General features: G+C 46.0%; 1 protein-coding gene across 2 annotated transcripts in view; it reads left to right on the top strand.

The window, feature by feature from the left end:
- Window positions 1-346: 346 nt before the first annotated feature.
- ort (ora transientless) overlaps window positions 347-6000 on the top strand; it is a 122821-nt gene continuing 117167 nt past the window's right edge. For both annotated transcript variants that reach the window (XM_071598214.1, XM_071598213.1), the window contains exon 1: window positions 347-501. The gene's annotated coding sequence lies outside the window, so the exon portion shown is untranslated. The remainder of the gene's footprint in view (window positions 502-6000) is intronic.

The raw sequence follows: 6000 nt of genomic DNA, 5'->3' as shown, positions 1-6000 counted from the left end.
TCCGATCGATTGAGATTTACAAGATGTATCGATAAGTGCCGGCAGGAGAACACCGCTTCATTTGCCATTCCTTTGAACTTCTCTTGCCCAGCAATTAGATGAAGCAGGGGGGCGGCCCCCCGAGAGGGGGTCTAGTCCAGCGGCCGCCCCGCGAAGCAGGCGGTTCCCGTGGTTTATATGGGGCACGGAGGCGTCCCCCAGCCGACCCACCCACTGTCCCCTCTCCCCCATCCCTTCCCCCAGGCCTTCGATGAGGCGTTACGATTGGCCCACACCACGCCAACGGCGATTGATTTCCCTCGAGGACTTCGCTTCATCCTGTCATCTCCGCGCGATGCACCTCAGAGCCGTCTATGCGGAGTCGGCGTCAGTTAGGGTGGTCCCCATCACTTCATTGCCTCAGCCATTCCGTGGCGCGGCGACGGCCAGTGACCAAGCAACCACCACCGCCCTGCCCTTCGAGACTCCGCGGCTCACCGGCGCCCTTCCGACACGCGGAAGGTAAGGACACGGCGGATGACCGGCGGAGAGTCGCCGGTCCCCTCCGCGGTTTGCCTCCGCGACTCGGGCGGACTCTGAGCGAAGGCTCGGTCGCTGCCTTCCCCTCCGCGGTGCGGACACCTGCGGGAGCGAAACTCCGCTCCCCGCGGTGGGGTTGCTCGCTCTCTCGTGAATTCTCCAGGTCCCTTCTTCACGTTGAACGTAGCAGCAGCATTTCGAGTTAACGTAATGAATACAAGACATTTTCTGAGTGACTGTGCGACATAATTTACAGTTTAGCGGATCCCTCAAAAGAGTTTTGTGCATTTAACTCACGTCAAATGTCATTTGTAATAAGACGGTTGAATTGAGTGCAAATCGGGAAGCAAGTTGTAAAGGAATAGTCTTAGAATAATACCATACATCTTTGTCTACACAGCACCCCTCAATTTGCAACGAGGGGCATTAGTAGAGTAAATTCGTGGTCGCAGTCGGGGTTTCCTATTGCTGAACTTAGCCTGCCGATTGAAAGAAGGCGATTTAATATCCGAAGCAGGGAGGATAGCTTTCATTATTCCAGCATGAAGAGATCACTTAGCCTCGGCACGATTTTATTGACGAAATGGTTCCATATATTACTCTGCACTCAATTTCCGTATAAGTAGTGTTCTGATGAGTTGTAGACTCTAATTACGCAGTTGCGCAGATGAGCAGTTTTAACTGAAGGTATTAAACCTTTGGTCATTAAATTACTCGAGTTACGGAGCGAGATAGAGCCAGTAGCTTCGCATTCGCGGTCCGCTATGTTTAGGTACTTCACCCATGGTGATTTGAATTAACCTACGGGTGACTTGGAAGTAATGGATGATTAACTCTGGTTTAAGGACAACGATGCTTTCAGGATTCACGGGGTCTAATGTGCTACTGAATGCGGCCTCGTCATATCTGATGACTTTCTATCATGATTATGTGCCGCTATTTCGCGTGTCCAATTCTTCAAAGATAAAATATTACTCTTAAATATAAGGGATTGAAAAAAATTTGATTGAATTAAAAGTTGAAATTCGATTTTATGATAATTTTTCGTGATTATCATAAATGTGATATGAATAGATCTGAGATCAAGTAACATATTTTTTTTTAAATTAATAACTCCCACCCCCTCATCTCTTAGTTCAGAAGACCTAAATTATCCTGAGGGTTTCCGAGTGCTGTTTCTTATGATTTATGCGGAATCAAGAGGTAATGGCATTTGCAACGAAGCAAAAAATGGATTAGTTGGCTTTTCAGATACAATTGCGATACTCGGTAATTCCAATGACAAGCCCAGCGATGTCGGAGAACCATAGGACGCCGCCAGGAGGCGTCATAGCCGCTGTGCGTGACGTACCCCTCCGATTAATTCGCTCGACTTCTCCTTCTTCTCTTCAGTGTTCAGGAGATGAAACTATTTAAGCCCCATTTTCAATCATTTTCATACGGTTCCGATGCATTTACTTTTGCGCCACGATCATCTTACTAACCAATATCCGCTGGCAAGATGGATGTTAATACGAACGTAGAAAAAGCATTATGAAGGTAGACGATGGTCATAATAATTAATTCATACCCATTCTGCCATGCATATTTATGCTTGACCATTGTTTATTGTGCGAATCTAGCATCCTGGCAAAACCAATCATAGTAATACCAAGAGAATTTTCGGCATCTCTTTCTTACTCATTATACTTTTCTTTGATTTGGTGTGAATGCAACTCTATTACATGTTTTCCACCTATATCTCGATATTTCTTTCTCAAATGTAAAGCAATACCACTTGTCGTCAACAAATGGGACCATAATATAACTTTATTCCTGTTTATGAATAATTTTATGCAAGGAATTCCCTTTCCTCGACTTGTTATCGCCAAAGGATGTGCTAACTCAGTTTCAGATTTCCCAAAGCTGCAAGCCCTCGTAACTCGTTTATGTCGCGCTCCCAAGCGATAAAGAATATTTACACCTGAATACCGTCCACTTTCACTGTAAATATTTGTGGATAGAAAAATTCTACATAATACATATTGCTATTTTGTCAGAATTTATTGTTTGTTCAGTAACGATTAGAAGCGAACCCAAGGTTGCTGATTCTGAACCCCGCAGTTAACACCGAGGCTTAACTTTATCCTCAAGTAAGGGTATTGCCGTAAATCTATTGGTTTTATGTGAGTTTCCTTTAATTTTTAAAATGGTTTAACACAAATAATCACTTGACAATAAAGTTTTCTACTTGTACTGATGCTCTCTGGTGGGCAAGTTATGCTCCATATTGAGGGCAGTCCCTTGGTAGGCCACACACCATGGCTTCCCCAAGGCCTACCTCTTGGGAGGGCACATCGGAACCGCACAGCACGCCGGCTGGAGTGGGCAAAGGCAAGAATGTGCTCATCCGTGTGCTTCCCATAAGCGAGAAGAGGTTGCAGGGCTACTTATTGTACGAGCGGATTTAAATAACACTCGAGATAAGTTCTAATTAACGGAAACCACGTCAAAAGTAAATTCCATCAATGTAATGTCGGCTCAATAATAACATACGTATAAATTTGTTAGCGAAATCATTGCAACTCTCCGACACAGTTAAAAACTATACGCTCGATGACGCGAACTCGCGAATCCTTGATGACCATATCAAGCTCTTATCATAGTTATCATCACGCATTGAACGTTTCCGGCGTAACTTTATGGAATCGATTCGTATTGGGAATGAAAATATAGTAACTTTGTGATTCCACTGAAAATTTATTACGATACGACCCGGGTTTCGACGTTCAACATCATCTTCAGGAGACAACTCTTACAAACATAGCACATGTAGATGGATTTCTGTAAGGGTTGTCATCTGAAGATGACGCTGAACGTCGAAACCCGGGTCGTATCGTAATAAATTTTTAGTGGAATCACAAAGTTACTATTTTTTCATTTCCAATCAACACGAATGCTGCGCTGTCTTGGGAGAAGTCATTGAAATCCTTAGATTGAAACTAATCGGGTGGCAGAGTGGCTCAGGAATTGGCTTTCTTAAATTAAACGTGTCAGATTTTCTGAAGGAAAAAGTTAATGAAATTATTTTATTTTATATTTTAAGATGTCCCCCTCCCTTTGAGGTTGTCCAGATCCGCTACTCTTTCGTACGTAATGCTCCAGAGAGCTCGCGTCTCTCTCTTTCGATGCCAGAATTATGCGCCCTCTCCCCTTTATTGGAGAAGGGCAATGGAGATGCTCTTTCTTCATCGCTTGACGCAGTCTTTCTCGTAGGCATGCTTCTCATTTTGAAATAAAGATGGCTCCGTCGGTCACGTGAATGGTTTGTTCACAGAACTACTGATTCCTCCATAAGTCCGATGCTGGACCAAATCAAAGAAAAGTTGACTTGAATCTGAAATTAAAATAAATATGATAGCTTAAAACTGGTCACTGCCGAAAGAGGGATTTGACGTCATATTTTTGTGCCCACAGGGAGTGGGGCTGATATCGTGTGTCTATCTGAATCGGGGGCGAAATTCGAGGGGGAAAGAAGATAGGCGCGTATCGTTTGGAGACAATAGTGTTGTCCTTCCATTTCACTCCCAGTTAAAGCACTTTCCATTTGCCGTTTTTTTCATACATGCATATTAGTGATAAGTTAGCGTTTCTCCTCAGCCCGAAGTAATTGTTGACTAAATGGTGCTCTTACGTAAAATCCGCGATGCATCGCTTTCCGACCGTATCCCACGTTGCTTCCCCGTAATTAAACTCAGTTTTGATTTTCCTTGTGACATGAACGCTTCCTTTAGTTCAAGTTAAGCTGAAGTTAATCCGCGATTTTTCGAGTAACGGGTCCTCGGATGGGTCTCCACTGAGAGATTTATCCGCTCACTCGGGAAAACGTTTTATCCACTAGGTTATTATGGCATTCGCGGGGAAGTGGGGGTAGCGGTCGAAGGAGGGAGATCGGATTGGGCGAACAAGGGTAAGGAGGGACGCACACACAAAGGGAGACGCGATGATTGTAGTGTCACGCCAAAACCTGCCTTGAGATTCTCGTCCAATTGAAAATCAATCCCTGCCCACAATCATATGGAAGAATTTTTTCGGTGGTCAATGAACGGAATCCGTTGGTATTATTGTCATTCAAGTCCATTGTCGTCACAATAATTCATATTACTCTCAGGTTATACTAGTTTTCTGGCATATGTTCTTCTTCCGCGACGAAAATACTCGAAAGGCGAAGAATAATTGAAGGTAATGCGCAGTTTATACCCTTGGTGGTTCAAAGGGAACTGTTTTGCGGGCGATGCGCTTTGTTTCGAATGATGATCCTCGTGATGCGGAGATGCAGGCATCATATGGAAGAGAAGACGACGGAGCGGCGTCTCCGTCAGGGCGGCCGAGGATGCGTCCAGTCTCCTTCCTCGGCCCTATTCCCGACGCGTCGAAAGTAAGACGGCTGGTGAGAGCAGGGGCCCCCGCGCCGGACCCCCTCCCCCAGCGCAAGTCCCCCCAGGGCCAGACCCTCACCCTCAGCGCCCCCTCCGTCCTCGGTGTATCGTGAGGAGGGGGTGCGGCTTGGATGGAACTTCGTATCGACTCCTGGAGTCGACAGCGATGGGCAGGTTGATTTGCTGAACTCGGCTAAAAACGAGGGGAGTTTGTAAGAGGGGGGGGAGAGAGAGGTGAGGCTCTGTCAAGCATCCCTTCTCCTCCGTCGCGCGTCGAGGGCGCCGCTCGGTGGGTTGTAAGTGGCGAGACGGTGTGACGGGGGGAGGGAGGCCGGGGAGACCCCAGGGGTCGGCTGACACGAAGGGCGGACCCGCATCCACCCTTTCCCGCCGGCGGCGGAGAGAGGGGGAGGGGACTGCGCCGATGCATCGCCCTGGGGCCGTAGCCGTGATTGCAGTGGAGGACCAAAACACGGAGGAAGAAGCGGGAAAGTTCACTTCAAGTGGAGTGCAATGCATTACGTAATGCACCACCCACCCACCCCACACCTCACCCAGTGACTTCCTAATTAGAAATAATTGCTCACGGTACGACCTAGGTGGGATTACTTAGTCCTCCGAGATTTCAATACACGAATGATGCCTCGCAGAAGGCAGCCAGTAGGATGCATGAACACACAACGAAAATTTGGCGCAACTGGTTGCTCAGAGTGTAGATCTTCCCCTGAGGTGTTAGATACCAAGAAGTGAAGAGGAATTCGAACATATTAGTTACTTAGAGTTTTTGGAAAGGAAATAATAAGAATATCAGTAATTTATGCAATTTCATTCCCTCCAGCAAACAGTGTTAGATAGCATGAATTTTATCACAAGAAATTTCCGAAACATGGAAAATAATTGATTGGATATAATATATATCTTTGAAAGTACAAAGGCAGAAACATTTCCATAGATACTGGTTGGCTCGCACAAGATATATCAGACAGCAGAATATTTCCGAAAGGTTTAATCTTCTATGGCGAAAGTACATCTAACAGACTGTGGAGGAGTCTTCATAGCAGAG

Source organism: Hetaerina americana, unplaced genomic scaffold (assembly GCF_022747635.1).
Source record: "Hetaerina americana unplaced genomic scaffold, ioHetAmer1.1.p SCAF_90, whole genome shotgun sequence".
NCBI lineage: Eukaryota > Metazoa > Arthropoda > Insecta > Odonata > Calopterygidae > Hetaerina > Hetaerina americana.
This window is presented reverse-complemented; position numbering and strand designations above follow the sequence as displayed.